This window comes from Dipodomys merriami, unplaced genomic scaffold (genome assembly GCF_024711535.1).
Source record: "Dipodomys merriami isolate MVZ:Mamm:240054 unplaced genomic scaffold, mDipMer1.0.p SCAF_16, whole genome shotgun sequence".
NCBI lineage: Eukaryota > Metazoa > Chordata > Mammalia > Rodentia > Heteromyidae > Dipodomys > Dipodomys merriami.
This window is the reverse complement of record NW_027202937.1, coordinates 1,691,229-1,708,946: the sequence shown is the minus strand read 5'-3', so window position 1 is coordinate 1,708,946 and position 17,718 is coordinate 1,691,229. Positions and strand designations below refer to the sequence as shown.

The window sequence follows — 17,718 nt, the reverse complement described above, 5'->3', positions numbered from 1 at the left end:
TCAGTTCATAATCCACTTCTTGAGAACTGGTAACCTCAATGTCCTGATATCTGCACTGAATGATACCGAAGATGACATTGGAAACAAGGTTGGAACTCATCCCTTTGCTTGGGCAAGGAACAAATGGAACTCTCATGCGCTGGTTGAACTGTGCATGTTTTTCAGGTATTGAAACACAAAGGTCAATGTAATAGCACTGACAGGTCAGGCCTTTGAGAGGTGACGAGGCCCAGGGCTTCTCCTTTCCTGGTAACAGGACTGGGATTTGAGAGGAGTGGCTTCTTCTGTCACTAGGCTTCCTTGCCTTTCCACCTTCTGCCACAGCAGGACACAGTGGCCCCACCCTCTGGAGGAGACAGCCACACGGTGCCTTGTTGCAAGCGCTCAACCCAACCTGCCCAACACCTCAGCATCCAGAACTGTGGGGAGTAAACCCGTGCGGTCCACCGAGGACTCAGTCTTGACTATCTTGTTACACCAGCACAAACAAACTAAGACGACTTGTAACTTTAATGAGCTGAAACTATCATGGAAGGACCGCAGCTCGCTTTTGCAGCTGACAGACTCCTCATCGATGCACCTAGAGCAGCAGAATGCCCACCGTTCTATTTCTGTTCCACCATGACACTGGGGGAAGAGAGCCAGAGCCTCCTCACATCACAAGGAGGAAAGGCACGGGGGTCCACTGACCTCCATGGGTGGACACGGCCTGCCCTTAGCTCAGAGGGGAGAGGATGAAGTCTATCTTTGGCACATATATTCTTAGGCCTCATGCACTTCTCTCCTGGTGAGTTTGCATATCTTCAATGATCTTGTTACCAGAAATCACAGACGCCCCTCAGATCCTACCCCATAAGGATGGTTTAGCATAGGGCATTTATCTATCTGTACAAAATGTATGTATTTTATATAGATAGGGATAGGCAGGAGAGCATGTATCTGATTAGTGAGGAAGGGTGGGTGGGGAACTGATGAAGATGGGCTTGGAGAGGTGATGCAAGTTAGGGCGAGCTCTACATACACAGGCTGTGCATCCTGCAGCGATGTTAAGACAGGACAAGAAGCATATCCGACATCCCTACAGGATGAGAAAGGAGCGGTACAATGCCCACTGTCAAATGGCACCTGGAAATGTCTGATGTGCTTGTAGTTCCCTTTCTTCCTATGGTTATCCTAAAAATCCTCGGTGACCATTACAGATGGCAAAAGTCAGAATGCTCATGGTCCTTGCCTAAGAAAAGACCAAGGTTTAACGAGCATTAAAAATGAATCATTTTTTCATGAGTCCTAAGCTCCGAAAGATGCTGATGATCATGTAACAATGATCTCTGCCAGAGGCTAAAGTGTGCAGAATACCAAACGGCAGACAGAACTCACTCATGATGTAAAGAGGAAGCAGAGGCCAATGCTACAGGGAGGCTTGGCATCCCCTGGGGAAATCACAGCCAATAGAGTGCTATGCTCAGATCCTTCAGCTCCCCATTCTGTGGACCCTGCCATATTCTTTCTATCCTGGGAAGGCTGATGGGAATAATAGTAATGACAATGAGAATGACAACAGCATTTTTTGAGGGTGTATAGTACTAGGTACTTTTCTACATAGCTCACGAAGGTAAGATAGCTTTATTAAAAAAAATAAATTAGAGGATGACATCAAGTTCTATACAGAAAAAAGCCCCCTCTCTCAGGGGTGGCTGGGATGGCACTGGGCCATCAAGTTTGGCACCACTCTTAATCCAACCATCTTCCTGCATTCCTGATAACCCTGGCATGCCTCAGTGCTAGAACACGATCCTCTTCTTTGTTTCTACCAGCCCTCAGAGCCCTCTCGATCACTAAGGATTTGTCACAAGCAATTCCAAAGAACAGAGGAGAAATTCATTGGCCAGTGTTACCTCCTCTCTGGCTGACCATACCTAATGGTCAGGAGAGTAACTACTTTATTGAGAGGAGTAACTACTGCAGGCATTTTGGACAAATCCAGACACCTTTTAAATCCCAATACACTGTCATGATCTTCTATGCTTATGTGGGGCTGGTACCTCTTCCTCACCCACAATCACAAATCTTTCATACTGGTGATAAGAAAACAATTCTATGCCATTGGCGATGCACATATACAACCGTCAAGGTGTTAGAATGCAGAATCTAACAGCACTTTGATTGGCCAGGCCAGTAAGAGGTGCATCAGAGAACCACAGCAGTAAGAGGTCAGACCCAAGACTCCCCTGATAATATTTACAAGCTGAGAGACAGGATCAGGGCTTTCTCCTTTATAGAAAAAAAAAATAAAGAAGACTTCAAATGTGTAAAGCAGACCCTGGCACTTACAGAGAACCTGTTTTCTTCATGCCAAGATCATATTCTGGAAGCCTGAAATAAAAAATCTGCTACAAAATTTGAAATTTATCATATAGAATTCTTTCCTCCCCTGAAATGTCACGATTCTCACTATGGGAAGGAGCTCTGAGCTGCACGGAGAGAGCACACTGGTAAGTTCTAGTTCCTCCTACTTATTGTCTGGTATACAGGAAGCAAGTCACATGACCTCTTTGAATGTCAGTGTCCTCACCTGAACAACATGAAAATGAACATGGCATGTACCCCTTAGAGTCCTCTGTAGGATTGTGCTTAGGTCCAGTGACCAGTCCACAGGTGCTCAGTACTAAGCACAGTACACATGTGCATAGAGGTGCTCAGTGAATGCTTACAGCTACTCCTGTTTGCTTGCTTTACATCCAAGTGCCAGAGAAGAGAAAAGGCTATAACTGCCCTTTCCAAAATAGGAACACTTCAAAATCATCTGAGCTTGAGAGACAGAGGAAGCCTTTCATACCTCTGCCTGTGGGAGATTCAGACACTGCTATCAATCATGTTTGGCTCTTTGTTATGTAAGAGCAGTGCGGTACAAGGTCATATTTTAGAAAGCAGTGGCTTATTCACACACGCGCAATGTGAAAGCAGACAAACGTTATCTTGTGGAGTTGTTTATTTTTATACTTAACATTTGTGTGAGGAGAACAAAGGCTGTAAAACTATTTGAAGTTGTTGACATCTTCCATTTTGCGTCTGAATTATTTAGAATGGATATAATGGACAGCCCGTTCATTTTGCCATTGACTTAGATCTCAGCAAATTCAAGCTAGGGTGAACGAGTAGGCCTCCTTTTTTTCAGCCTTCAGGTACTTCATAACCAAGACTCATTGTAAGAAAACTAGGGAGAAGCTGGAAGTTTACTGGGTTCTGATTTCATGAAAGTAAGGGATTATGCTCTGCTGGCTTTGGTACCACAGTGGCTAGCATAAATCTTGACAAATAGCAGGGATAAAAGAATAAATGAATGTGTGAATTACATATGTTAGATCATGTTTGTGCCACATATAATAGGCTCATCAAACACTGATATCTGTTCTGAGGGTTCACGGATTGGGAAAATATGGAAGAGATCAAACTGAATTTCAAAAGATGTATACAATACAAGGTATGCAATTGGTCCTTATTAGTAAAACAGCTCCCATTCTGATTACTGTTTTATCTAGCATGTCCATTACACTTTATATCAGTAAATTGTATGCAACTGTGTCTTAGTTTGTTATTTATTACAAGGATTTTTATTTCTCAACAACTTGGTGGTTTATTATTTATTAGAATAGGAAGTTGAAGAAACAATATCTGGTCTCTAGCAGCTGTGTCTCAATTATTACTATTGGTCTCCTGGGGTTCTGTAATAAGTAGCCATAAAAAAGTCAATTTGCAATTAGGAAGAGAAATGTGTGCATTTGGTAGCATTTATACTGCCATGATTGACAAAAAGCAATAATGAGCAAACTTGATCATGGAGGAAGAATAACTTCATTGTAGCCTTAGCATCATCTTTAAAAAAAATACCAATTTGACAATGTAGGAAGAGATGTGAGAGTACTTTATATAAGCAAAGACTACTAAAAATTTCAATATTAAAATAAGCAAAATCTAAAATAAGCATAGTTTTATAGCTACTTTGGAAAATCATTGGAAAGACTGATCTAATTTTTTAAAGCAGTAATTAAAACAACATATAAAAAAAAGACCTGGGCAAAAGCAAAAATGAAAGTTTTCTATCACCGAAACAGATAATGAACCAAGGTTAGGTGGTCATGAATTTGCCTCAAATAACAAGTAAGTTCTTTGTTGTTGTTGTTTTTATTACTAGGATAATGTTGTTATTATTATTATCCTTCAGCTAAACACTTATAGTCTGAACAGTACTTCTCTTTTGGAGTATATTCGCATTATTTTAGTTTTTCTTTTCTTTTAAGCATTAGGACCTCTAAGATGCCAAGATGGGAAGAGTGGAAACGGAGGTTGAAGGACAACTACTGAACAGTCAGAGGTGAGATTCAACCATCAGCTGGGGTCCTTGCATCCAGCTATGAATCATTTAGAGAGTTCAAGGTCGATGAGGGATGGGGAAGTATGGGTGTCATGTGACCAGTTGGGAAATTCACCATATTAAGCTCACAGATCTGTGGAAATAGCCCTGAGTGCCACTTAGGTAACTATTATTTATTGTATTGTTTCCTGTAAGACATGCCCTTGAAATGCGTCATAAAAATACCTAGGGTTGTTTTGCATGAAAATGCATCTATATATTTGTAATTTTGTCTACATGAAATAACTTTCTCATAGTATTTACCTTGAAATTAAGACTAGAATAGCCAGGAGTGGGTGTTAGGATATTACAATGACTGCTCTAAAACCAGGGGCTAGATTGAGGGGCACAAGAGCCCCTGAATACCTGGTGGGTGTTTGGTTCTTGTCACTCAAGACGGAAGCTGTTGGGACAACTACAGTCATACTTAAGCTGTGAGGTTTTATAAAAATCCATCAAGGGCTGGGAAGGTGGCTCAGTGGTAGAGCGCTTGCCTCGCATGCCTGAGGCCCTGGGTTCAATTCCTCAGCACCACATAAGCAAAAAGAAAAAAGCCGGAAGTGGCGCTGTGGCTCAAGTGGTAGAGCGCTAGCCTTGAGCTGAAGAGCTGAGGGACAGCGCCCAGGCCCAGAGTTCAGGCCCCACGACCAGATCCAAAAAAGTAAAAAATAATAAACATCCATCAAAGCCTGACAGCTCGAGGAGACACCACACTGGAAAAGTCAATGTTTGGAGACCTCCAAGGCAGCTCCATGAATAGTTAGGTGTTCAAGCCTATGTGGCTTCCAGGAGTTGCTCCGTTCATAAACAAGCACAAAAGAGCAGAGAGTCACAGAGGCAAAACCATGCGCCTCTTTTCCACTGTAGCCTGTCCCTGGTCCTGTGCAATCTATGACTTCACAAGTACATCACTGAGTGCACATCGGGGCATTCCATGTTTCTCAGTAATCCCAGTTGCCATGTCAATCATCGGATCCATTCTTCACACTGTCAGAAGGAAGTGAGGGTAGGCTTGAACCAAGATCCTGTGCATGGAGAAGAACAAGGTAGCCTTTACTGTCCCACCTCATCTCCTCTTGGGGCTAATCTTCCCAAGTCAGTCTGTACCCACGTCGGGGCTGGGAAATACTTCCTAACCTTCTAGAACAAAAACTCTCCTGGTGTGGTTGTAAAGATCTCCACCTAAAACAAAACCAATGCCCAGGGCACAAGCCAGGAATTCCCGTGGAGTCTTCGTGGGCTATGGTGCACAGGTCAGAAGGCAAACCTTTGAAAATAGGACCCAGCAGATATTTAAACTCCAAGCCTCCCTGCAATGTCACCTTGTCATAGTTTGAAGTGTAATGCTAAACAACAGCTGTGTGTAGACTAGAAATCCGCACAGAGACAAAGAAAGAAGAAACTACAGGAGAGCAAACAAACACTCTCGCTGCGTGCCAATTGCCAAATGCCTTTCCCAACCAAAGTCTAATCTTTTGTTTTTCATAAATGTTGTTGTTATATATAAATGATGAAAAGAAGGAAACAGATCATATTCTAAATTAGTGTTTTTCTCATTTCCTTTGTCAAGGTTAAAGGACTTTGTTCTTGAGAAAATAAAAGTTTAGTTTGGCCTATCCACTAATTTATGTGCAATATACCATACATGTCTCTGTTTCAAAACTTATATGATGAAGAGACCTATAATTAAACTAATCATTTCTCTATCTTTTTTTTTTGAAGTAGTAGGGTTTGAACTTAGTACTTTCTGCATGGTAGGTAGGTGTTCTACTATGGCTCACCCATGCCTTTACCCCTTCTGTTATGTTTATTTTTGAGACAAGTTCTTGCTCTTTGTCTGGGCTGACATGGACTGCAGTCCACCTATTTGTGCTTCCTCATATAGCTACACTACCTCACCATACCCAACTATTGGTTGAGATAGGGCCTTTGTGACCTTTTCTTTTCCCCTCAATCTTCCTAATTTCTAAGTAGCCAAGATAATAGAGAGGCACAAGCCACCATGCCTAGCTTCACTTAAGACCTTCTTTCCTGACTAATCATTCATTAAAACACCAAAGAAAAGCATAAATTGGACATTGATTTCTCCCAGACCAATATGATGACTGGGCTTTTAACTTCAATAGGTACAGAAATGAAAATGAAAAGCAAGTATTCATTTAGCCTGTGTGCCAGAGAATTTGATTAGCCACTGTGATACATCAACAGATGAATGAAAGACTTTCTTTGGAAGGAGACTCATTTAATTAGTCATCCAAAAGTTTTTAGAACGAGGAACCTTGGGGTGGTTTTTAAAGAGGATCCCACCTGGCAATCCCACTGAGTTTTTTGCAATACATCGTGTCTCCTTTAGTGGAAAGTAAAAAACAATACACATCTGTTTTCCTGGAAGACCCATGATGGCAGAAGGAAAACCAACCAAAGCCAACTGAAGCCACAGTGGAAGTAGGCTGGGGAAAGCACTCTGCTTACTGTTCCTGTGGTTCAGGATTGTAAAAACTCCGTTTTGCTTCCCTGAGGAGCCAGAAGAAGCAAACAAGCAGCTCTCATGGAGTCAGAGGCTGCTCCATTCCATACAGTTTCAGATAGCCTCAGGAATTCCAGGGGCGACTTCCATAGCTGTCCATGGCAAGGTCTCACATAGGCCCAGGCAGCCATATCCCATGCTACTGGCTGAAAACAACTGTCAGAAGCTGCTGCGCTAGAATCAGCTTTCTCATGAACACTCCTCACACCATAGACTCTGCCAGCCACCCGCTCCACTTACCTTTTACTTTCCCCCCAAAAAAGACCAACTTCCTGTACCAAAGGTCACACCTAACTATGGCCAGAGTAGGTATCATTGGAAAGCATTAATGCCATCCAGCTCTTATCTACACCGAAAATAGTGCTCAGGAGCAGGATAGAGGTGAGAGCAGTTCTGTCATGTCTTTCATGAGTACAGCCTTCTGGGAAGCTCATAGTTACCAATGTCAGTATTTAAGGATAGCTTGGAAGTCAGCTCTTTGAGCCAATAATTTCCCTTCTAAGAATTTAACCAAAGAAAATAATCCAAAATGTAGGGGGAAAATGATGATGCTAAAATATGTTCATCAAAATATTCTTTATGTGAGTTTGGATGATCAGGTATGAGCTTCATATTCAATGGAAGAGGGAAGGGTAAATGAATCAGGGTAACATTATAAATAGGAATACTGACCAGTGTGTAAAAAGAAAACAAGTGAGCTGGGAAGGTGGCTCAGTGGTAGAGCGCTTGCCTTGCATGCATGAGGCCCTGGGTTCAATTCCTCAGCACCACATAAGCAAAAAGAAAAAAGCCGGAAGTGGTGCGGTGGCTCAAGTGGTAGAGCGCTAGCCTTGAGCTGAAGAGCTGAGGGACAGCGCCCAGGCCCAGAGTTCAGGCCCCACAACCAGACCCCCCCCGCAAAAAAAAAGAAAAAAAAGAAAAAGGAAACAAGTGTTCAGAGATCCTTGACCTTACATGAAAAGTTACTTTAAATACTTGATGAAGTACACAGAATTCAAAATTCTATGTTCATTTTGTTCCCAAATCTATAAATACATGCACATAAAATGGTTGAAGAGAAATATACCAAGATGTTAATGATAATTAGCATTGCTCATGGTAATATAAGTGATGTTATTTTTATTTCTCTATGATTTTGTTGTTTTTTAATATTTTTTTTGAGTTGGTGTGGGGCTTACACTTGGGACCTGAGCATTGTCTCCGAGCTTTTTGCTCAAGGCTAGTGCTCTACCCCCTTGAACTATGCCTCTATTTCTAGGCTTTCTGAGCAATTTATTGGAGATAAGCATCTCATGGACTTTCCTGCCTAGGCTGGCTGTGAACTTCGATCCTTGGATCTCAACCTCCTGAATAGCTAGGATTATAGGTATGAGCCACTGGCACCCATTTTTGTGGGGTTTATTGGAAGGACATATATCCTAGTAAAAAGGAGACATTTCAAAGAAAACAGAGGGTCTCCTGCTTCCTACAGAGTGAACAGGCTTCCTGGGGCAAGCACCAGAGATAACCCTAGCGGCTCCTGTTCCATGTCCTGCTTGTCTTGCATGCTTGAGGTAAACTCGGGTGAGGACTTCCTGTTTTTGTTCTCTGCACCATTCCTATTCTTTGACACTGACTTTGACTTTTAGCCTCTCTGTGGAAATTGGAACAATCTCTCCACAAACCATGCCTCCTTCCCCTTGTACCAGACAGACACAGCTTCATGATAATTATCATGGCCTAGACTTTTCCACTCTTGGTATTCACAGGAAATAAGCAGAGTACACGCACACTCTCTCTCTCTGTATCTCTGTCTCTGTCTCTGTCTCTCTCTTTCTTGCACATGCATATGTGCGTGCGCGCACACACACACACACATTCTTTGTACCGTTGAAAAGAACAAGGTGATACAATTTTCTTGCACATTGCATACATTTCTTTTCTATGCAGTGACCTTTCCTTCTCTCAGATCTGATTCTCTGCCAAACCAAATACGACTGGTCTCTTGGGAAGTCCCCACTATGGCCATTGTCCTTCACACCTATCAAGGTGATCACATTTTGGGGGCCCATTCACAAACTCCTAGCACATCACCTCTACACCTCTGTGAGGTGGAGGGATCAAATCCTACTTTCCAAATTCTGCAGAGAACTGTAACTCAAGAGACCTAGCACAGTGACTCATCCCCCGGGATGCGCTCTTCTGTCCAAGGTGACGATGCTCACATACATCCCCTAACGTGTTGTAAGGATTAAGTAAGATAATGTAAATAGCTTGCTGAGCACTGTGTCTGGAACGGGGATGGCACTCCGTGAATGCCCACTCCTGTGACCACGGTCAACAGGAAACTCAAGGTGACAGAGCTAGAGATGACAGCACCAGGGCTGGAATCCTGGCCCTTCCATGCCATGTCCATGTGTTTCATCTTCATTCCCAACATCATCAGAGAAAGAAGAAAACACATATAAGGAAAGGGGTGGGTGGGTTGGGACAGATGGGTGAGAATGTTGGAAGGGGTGACACCATTCAAAATGCATTATATTCATAAACTGTGCTGTTACCTGGTAACTCCTTTGTATAATTATGTAAGGACAACAAAAAAATAAAACCCTTATTCCCACAAAGAACTGGGGCAACAGCAATAAAAACTGGTACCTATTCAAAAAGTATCTAATTCATTGGTCCAGCAATGACCGTCATAATGTCTTTCTGTGTCTATATCCCAAAGCTTAGCAACCCTGCTCTATTGGCTCTTTCAATATGAGCTGAGTATGCAAAGAACTATGAAAACATATTTTTGTAGACATCCTGAACTGTAGGAAATCAGAGATATTTTGGGAAAACATTTCTTCAACTTCTAGCACATATCATCTGCAATCATTTATTATGTCTTAAGGGCTTTCAGTTAACTAGATTAATTAATCTAGTCATAACTCACAAGGAAAAAGATCCAAGGATAGTATTTTACAATCAGAAGCAGAAAGCTCTTCAGGGAGGTCAAAGCACATACGCGCGCGCGTGCGCGCGCACACACACACACACACACACACACACTCACACACACACACACACTCTCTCTCTCTCTCTCTCACACACACACACACACACATACACACACACTCAGGTGCACAGAGAGAAGGAAGTTATTATTTCTTTCCATATACCAGGCCATAATCACAGAACCCAGATCATCAGCCTTAGGTGAGTCTATTGCTTGACAGCAAAGGAAGAATTAAAAACTTTACATGGTGGGAACAGAAGCTTCTTTACATCTATGAGGATAATGTATGATGAGTATTTGAGAGGGCCACCTTGTGGGAGATATTTAATGTTCTGCATATTTTCACATTCCCAATGTATATGTAGTGATACTTAACAAAAAGACGGGCTTTGTCACACACCCAAGGAGGGAAGGCTGATTTCACATGCATGCCCCCTCCCTTCCCATGGGTCTCCTGACCTGGGTTAATGGTGAGAATCCCCATCTCCCGTTTATGAAGCCAGCGTTTCTGTGGTACCAGGTTACAGTGCTATCTTTTTGGTTGATGTTACATTGCAGCCCCTTTATAATGTATGCATCGATCACTCCAGGTTTTGTAAAGATGAGGAAATAATCAAACAGGAAAGAATGCGACCAGTTACTATGGAGATTTCTCCCCCTATGGCTACCCAGAGTTCACCCCCGAAATCTCCCAGCGTTAGGCATTCCATTAGCTCCGCACTGTGGACTCATTCACACCAAGTCATGAAGAACAAGCTTCCATTTTGAGTTTTTGCCCCTCAAGGTATTTCTATCCCAAAAGTTACCAAGAAGGCACCACAGAAATCCAAATCAGCAGCTCTGTTAATAGAATTTGAGAAAGGATGGAAGGACTTGAGTATCTGGACAGTCCCTGAAGAACACCTAGCCAGTGTCTCCCACTGTTTGATAGATTTGGAACAACATCAGCCTGAGAGGGGGTGTGGATATGCAGACATTACACCGCGAATCAAATACAGAGCTTGAAAACAAGTGCTCCAGACTTAGCTCGAATTCCCACAAATTCAGAACCTGGCTTTGTACACTGGGGTATCTCTTCCTAATTGTGTGGCCCATTCTCTCTCTACCTTGGCTTTCTTTTCTTGTCTATCTTATGAAAATAATAAGTATCATAAATTCAGTAGCATCAGGGTCACATGATCCATATGCAAGTCTAACTTCTTTGTGGTCAGAATAAAGCAAGCAGTGAATGAATGGTAGAGACGAGGAGGAGAACGAGGATTTCTATGACCACTAGCAGTGCTCAAATAACTGCACTAATACTTCCACTTTGGGACATAAAGCTCCACAGCAGCTTCTTTTGCAAGGGCAAAATGCTTGACTGCCTTGTGAATGAAGGGAAATAACATGAGCAAAAGGTTAGCACTAGGAATGAAGAAATTACTTTTGAAAATAAAAATGCCTTCTTCGCCATCCACCTTTGGATGTTCAACATAAAAGGTCAACATCTTTCTCAAACCTGATCTTTGCCAGGCATTCATGACCTCAGTCAGAAAGCCTGGGCATCCATCAAAACATTGAAACTCCTCCAAACCAAAGCCCGCTCAGGTGCTCAGGGGCCCTCGGCTGTCTCTCTACAAGGACTCTCTGTAGCTATCCAACAAGTCTTTCTCCCCGGTTAGTGTGTGCTTCATTTTATGTGGTTTATTATTAAGGTGGGGGAGTGGTGGCTTGGATCAGACTGAAATCTGAGCTCATTCTTCTCTGCTTTGTCACCACCTCCAAAATCACTTTGGGCAAGTGTACATTAAATCATCATCCAGCCCACTAAAGGCTGCATGGTTTCGCCTGTGTTTCACAACCCAGATGTACAGTAACCTCCAGATGTTCAGTAACTTCTCTGCCAACCCCTCACCTGGAATCATCTAGGCATTCTTTAAATGTGACCTCTGCACCACGTGTGTGGTGCCCTCTCTGGAGAATGCTAACCACATATTGGGATCAGGACCAAATGCATCCTCTTCTGCACATCTTCCAGAGCCCCTCCACCCTTGGCTCCCGCTGAACGCCTTCTTCTCTGTATTAAACATTCACCATGCTGAATCACTACCATTTATTTTTCTTCTCCTTCTTTCCTGCTAGATCAATTTTGGGGGAAAGAAATGGGCCTCATTCTTTCAACACTTGGCATGGGGCCTGTGCAGCACACAGTAGGCGTGCTAGGGAATCAGTTGTGTGGATCACATAGAGAGTAAAAGGAATGCAAGAAATTGACCTCAGTCCTACAGCTTCAGTAAAGAGAATGCTAGTTTCTGCAATATATGTGACTATTGAAAAATGATTATGCAAGAGGTTTCGTGTTTTTTTTTAAGAGGGTGATGAGAACTTGCAAATGAGAGAGCTTTCTTTCAAGTTCACACTTAGGGTGCTAAACACTCATTGCAAGAGAGAGAGAGCCAGAAGACTGCTGAGCCTTAGGCAAATTCTGCAGGACTTGCACACACTGTGTTTTCACAGATCCTGAAACCCCTAGCTTTTGTTGAAGACAAAATCCTAAATCCTATTTTGGGGACTTGGGTAGTAAGTGCTCAATAAATGCTGATCTGATTTGCAGTGGATTCTGGATAGCAAAATGCATCTCACATTTTAGACTAATTGAGCTGAATGACTGATCATACTTAAACTAATAGCTCTAGAGCTAAAGGAAATCGATGAGTGGAAAGCAGCCGAGTGCACATTCCAGGCCTTGGTCCACCCTCCCTGCCGGCCTGCTTCTTGGTCCTTCCCAGCTTTGGGGTATGTCCACGGTCTTTGGACCCTCAGAATGTAGACGGGGGACGGGTTGAGGATTATTCCCCTCCTGCTGTGTCTTACAATCGTCTGCACGGTCATGAGAAGGCTGGAAAGAAGAAGCGAGAGCCAGGACGGAGTCCCAGCCTCTCATCTCCATTTGTGGCAAATTATGACATTACGGTACCCAAGGGAGCCAGGAAACTTTTATTGTTCTTAATACACCAAGATTTTTTTTTTAAATACTAAAAATGAAAAGGCCTTAGCAGTGAACGAGTAACAGCTCGCCCCGGCTCCATACAAGAAAACAGAAGAGCGAGCACAGGGAAAGATCACGCGTGGGGTGGGGGGGAAGGAAAGCAAACGCCTTGGGGAACAACTCACTCACTCAGGGTCAAAGCCAGGTACCCGGGTAACCAGAGAGGCTCGGGCGGGGGCCGGGGCCGGGTGGTGTCGGGTGGCCCAGACCCCGGCCCCCCTCCGAGGACTTGCCGAACCGGCCCCGTGGGCTCCTGCCCATTCCACTTTTCAAACTTGCGGTTATTTTTAGATGACCCAAGCCGGAGCCTTCCCAGCCCAGGGCCCGAGCTCGGGCTTGACACCAAAGGGGGATGGGGTCGGTGTTCGCCTGGGCTCCCGCTTTGGGGGTCTCCAAGCCGCGGTCTTGGGGGGATGGAAGCGCCCTCCCGCAGGCACCTGCTGCCACTCCGACACCCCAACCTCGGCCCCTTTGGAAAGGGGAAGGGGCGTCCCCAGACCAGCACCTCCCACGGGGGGCGCAGGGGACCCCTGACTCCACGGCCGGCAGGCGCGCTGCCCGCGGCCTCCCGCCCCTGCCGCCCCAGCCCCGCCGCGGTCCCCAGCGCCCGCGCTCGGTCCGGGCGGGACGGGGTGCGGGCGCAGCGGGGGCCCGGCATGGTTACGTAACTGACCTGCGGGGTGTCCGCCCGAGCCGAGCCGCGGAAGGAAGGCGGGAATGGGGCGGAGGTGGAGGAGCGGCCGGGAGTCCGGGGATCCGAGGGTCCGGGGGAGGGGTCCGGGGTCGGCCCGGCTCACCTGTCCGCGCGGGGCGGGCGCGGGCGCAGGGCGGGCGCGGGGCCCGCGGGCCCGGGCGTGGGGTGCGCCGCGCCCCGCCTCCGCTGCCCCGCTCGCCGGGCGGTGGTCGGAGGTCCCGGGTGCGGCGGTCCGAGTCCCCTGCCCGCGGCTCCGCCACCTCCTCCACGCGGGACAAAGCGGCTCTGGGGAGGGGCCGAGCCCGGCTCGGAACCGCGGCGATGGGCGCGCCCCCGGCTCCGACTCACCGGCCAACCGCCAATCAGACCCCGGGAAACCCGGCCGGGCCCGCCGCGGCCCACCTCCTCCCCGCCAGCGCCCGCGGCCCGGGGGACCCCACCCTGGCCTCGCCCACACCCCAGATGTCAGCCCCGAGCTGGAGACCCCTGAGATTCTGGCCCCGTACCCCCAGATGTCAGCACGGAACTGGTGACCCCTGGGTCCCCACCCACACCCCAGATGTGAGCCCGGAGCTGGGGACCCCGGGATCCTGGCTCCATCCCCCAGATGTCAGCCCGGAGCTGGGGACCCCGGGATCCTGGCCCCGCACCCCCAGATGTCAGCCCGGAGCTGGGGACCCCTGGGATTCTGGCCCCGCACCCCCAGATGTCAGCCCGGAGCTGGGGACCCCTGGGGCCCCCCCACACCCCTGATGTGAGCCTGGAGCTGGGGACCCCGGGATCCTGGCCCCGCCCCCCAGATGTCAGCCTGAACCTGGGGACCCCAGGACCCGCCCCCCAGATGTCAATCTGAACCTGGGGACCAGGGGCACAGGCCTGTCCACAGCAGCCACTGTCTCCTGCTGGAGAAATTCCGGGGTTCAGTTTTGGTGGGCACTTTGGGAGGGGGTGCTGAGCTGGGTAGGAAGTGGATCCTGAAGCGGGGCTGGGTGGGGAGCGCCCACGAACACAGTAAGAGCTGAGCAGGGCAGAGAAGCAAACCGTGGGTAGGGAACAGGGCAGACCCGCCTCCTCCCAGTGACGGCCCCCACCCGGCTTGGACCCCGGCAGGGGTGGTGTGCGGGCCTGGCATCGCTCTGTGGGCGCAGGGGTGGGGAGCTGGCGCCCTCCGCGTGGACCCCGTGCCCGGCTCTGCCCGGCCTTGCGGCCGGGCTTAGCTTAGGAGTGGTTGGTGGCGTGGGGGGCGGGATGGGGAGGGACTTGGCGTGGGGGTCTGGAGCAGCGTGAAGGATGGAGCAGGTACCCAGCGTGGACAGCAGGAGCCTCCTCAAAGGTCAAGGGAGGGGTGGGAGCCGCAGGGCCCCGCGTGTGGCTCACACATCAATACTCAAATTGCGTGGAAACAACGTGAAGCATTAAGGTTATTCTTGACTTGCTCAGAGGAAATGCAAGTGCACACACACGCACACGGGCACAGGCCTTGGCTCTAATTAATTTGCATTAACACGCCCATGGGGTTAAATAATTTTCAAAGTTGAAAATTACCTTAAAGTTTCCTATTGATGCAGAAAGTCCCTAAGTATTCGTTGATTTAAGCAAATTAACCATTTGGGGTAGAATTGTTTTAAAAGAGCATCCTTACATTAAGTAGTATGGTCTAGGCTGGGAAGGTGGCTCAGTGGTAGAGCGCTTGCCTTGCATGCTCAAGGTCCTGGGTTCGATTCCTCAGCACCACATAAGCAAAAAGATAAGTGGTGTGGTCTAGTTCTCTCTCTCTCTCTCTCTCTCTCTCTCTCTCTCTCTCTCTCACACACACACAGGACGCCTGTACTGGGACTTGAACTCAGGGCCTGGGTCCTGCACCTTAGCTTTTTTTTTTTTGACGGTCGTGGGGCTTGAACTCTGGGCCTGGGCGCTGTCCCTCAGCTCTTCAGCTCAAGGCCAGCGCTCTACCACTTGAGCTACAGCGCCACTTCCGGTTTTCTGGTGGTTTTTATTGGAGATAGGAGTCTCACGGTCTTTCCTGCCCGGGCTGGCTTTGAACCGCGATCCTCAGATCTCAGCCTCCTGAGTAGCTAGGATTACAGGCGTGAGCCACCAGTGCCCGGCTGCACCTTAGCTTTATTGTGCAAGAATGGTGCTTTGCCACTTGAGCCACAGCTTCACCTCTGGCTTTTTGGTGGTTAAGGAAGATAAGAGTCTCACTACTTTCCTGGTCAGACTGGCTTTGAACTGTGACCCTCAGATGAGAATATACAGGAAGTATCAGAAGAGGAAAAATGCCTAGATTGGGGTGGCAGGAAAATGACCACTAACACATGCAAACGACATGGTGTGTATGTGCCAGGCATTGTGCAAAGGGTTTTACATGTATTACCTTGTTCCAGCCTCGTGTTAAACTATTTTTCCAAGCTTTCAAGACTTCTGCAATGATTGTACCACTTCTATAACCCCAAAATATTATTCTATGCAAATATAGATTCACAATATTATTCTATGCAAATATAGATTCACAAAAGCCAGACTCTATTCAGATAAGAAAAATTTCAAGTTGGTGAAGATCCTAGAAACTATTGAAGTGAGATTTCATGTAAAGGATAGAGGAGACTGGACGAGCCACACAAGATTGCTGTCTCCATACAGTAGGAGGTGGAGGGACAAGGAATGGAACTTGGTTTCTGGCTATGAGGGAAAAAGAACATAAATCCAAGTCAACAAAAAGATAGATAAGTTGTATTTTGTTTTGTCTGTTGTTTCTTGTTGTGCTGTGGTTGTCTAGAGTAGACATAAGGATTTTCTATAGCTCATAGTCTAGAAAATTAGACCACTAGGTAGATGGTTGAAGAGACAGAACATTCTAAATCTCCAAATGTTATTGCATGCTTTCTACAATAATAAATGAAAGCAAGATACATTTGAAGGGAGCCCTTGGGGACCAATTGTAGGACCTTTAACAGCCAACAAGTAATTCCATGTGATGCAGAGACACAGGCCATGTGATGCAGAGACACGGGTCATGTGATGCAGACACAGGTCCCCCGGGGAGGAGGGGCCACCTCCAGAATCTACACCAAGTGACTGAACCGGTGACACTACTAGTGATGCCCATGACTCGTTGGTGTGGGTTTTCAGAGGAGCACCAATTTCCTGGGACCATCACAATCTGCCAGATGTGAATGCAGATCTCTAAGGGTTTGACAAAGTGACAGAGATGCTGATAAACTGCTTCCCGCTAAGGTGTGAATAGGTTCTCCACTGAAGTCTTCAGGCAACATCTCTCCACTTGAGTTGAGCTGGGCTCTTCCTAGCTGGGAGCTGGGAGACTCCATTTGCTCCTATCTATCCTCCAGTTTCTCTTCTTTGCTGGTGTGAGCCGCCTCTGCTTTCAGTCTTGCTCACCATGCACAGGAAGATGGTCCCAAGAGTTAAGTTCTTGGTTCCTTTCTGTATCGATGACTGAGAAATCCTGGGTGTAACCTAGGAGATTCTGAGGCATGCCAGAGTTTGAGGCCAAGGAAAGTCCTCCAATTGTCCCCCATTTAACGGATGGGAAAACTGAGGCATAGACAGGTTAACCAACTCCTAAGCTGGTAAGGGATAGCCTTGGACTTTGATAGAGGGTATCTATCTCCAGGGTACAGTAGCCAATACACTCCACGGCTTATCTCTCTGCTGCTTTGGTCTCTGGAGGCCCTGGTCATCCAAATCCATAAATATGCCAGGCAAGGTAAAGGTATTTCTCTACCACTTTCTTTTCTGATGGTGCACACACGTGTCTTATCTTTCTGTCCCTTATTTCCGGTGCCTACATAACAATGAGCAAACGTTGCTTCATGATAGAAGGAAGAATGATTGAACACATTGACCAGTGAATCATCAGTAAGTGTCTAGGATCAGAACTAACTCGACTAGAATTTTCTGGAGATCTTAATAAAAACAAAACTACAGATTTATGGAATCCTGTCCTTCTAACTTAATGAAAGTCTCCAGGACAGCCCTCTGGAAATCTATATTTTGAAAAGTGAAAACAGGAGTTAAGAACATGGGTTTGACAAAAAAAAAATGTGTCCAACTTGAC

The 17,718-nt window shown here is 46.4% G+C and overlaps 1 protein-coding gene across 2 annotated transcripts in view; it reads right to left on the bottom strand.

Moving 5' to 3' along the window:
• The window catches only part of Rcan2 (regulator of calcineurin 2), a 158,067-nt gene extending 144,159 nt beyond the window's left edge, over positions 1-13,908 (bottom strand). The window contains exon 1 of one of the 2 annotated variants that reach the window (XM_070023600.1): positions 13,744-13,908. The gene's annotated coding sequence lies outside the window, so the exon portion shown is untranslated. The other variant, XM_070023599.1, reaches the window with a different exon arrangement.
• Between the last annotated feature and the right edge of the window lie 3,810 nt (positions 13,909-17,718).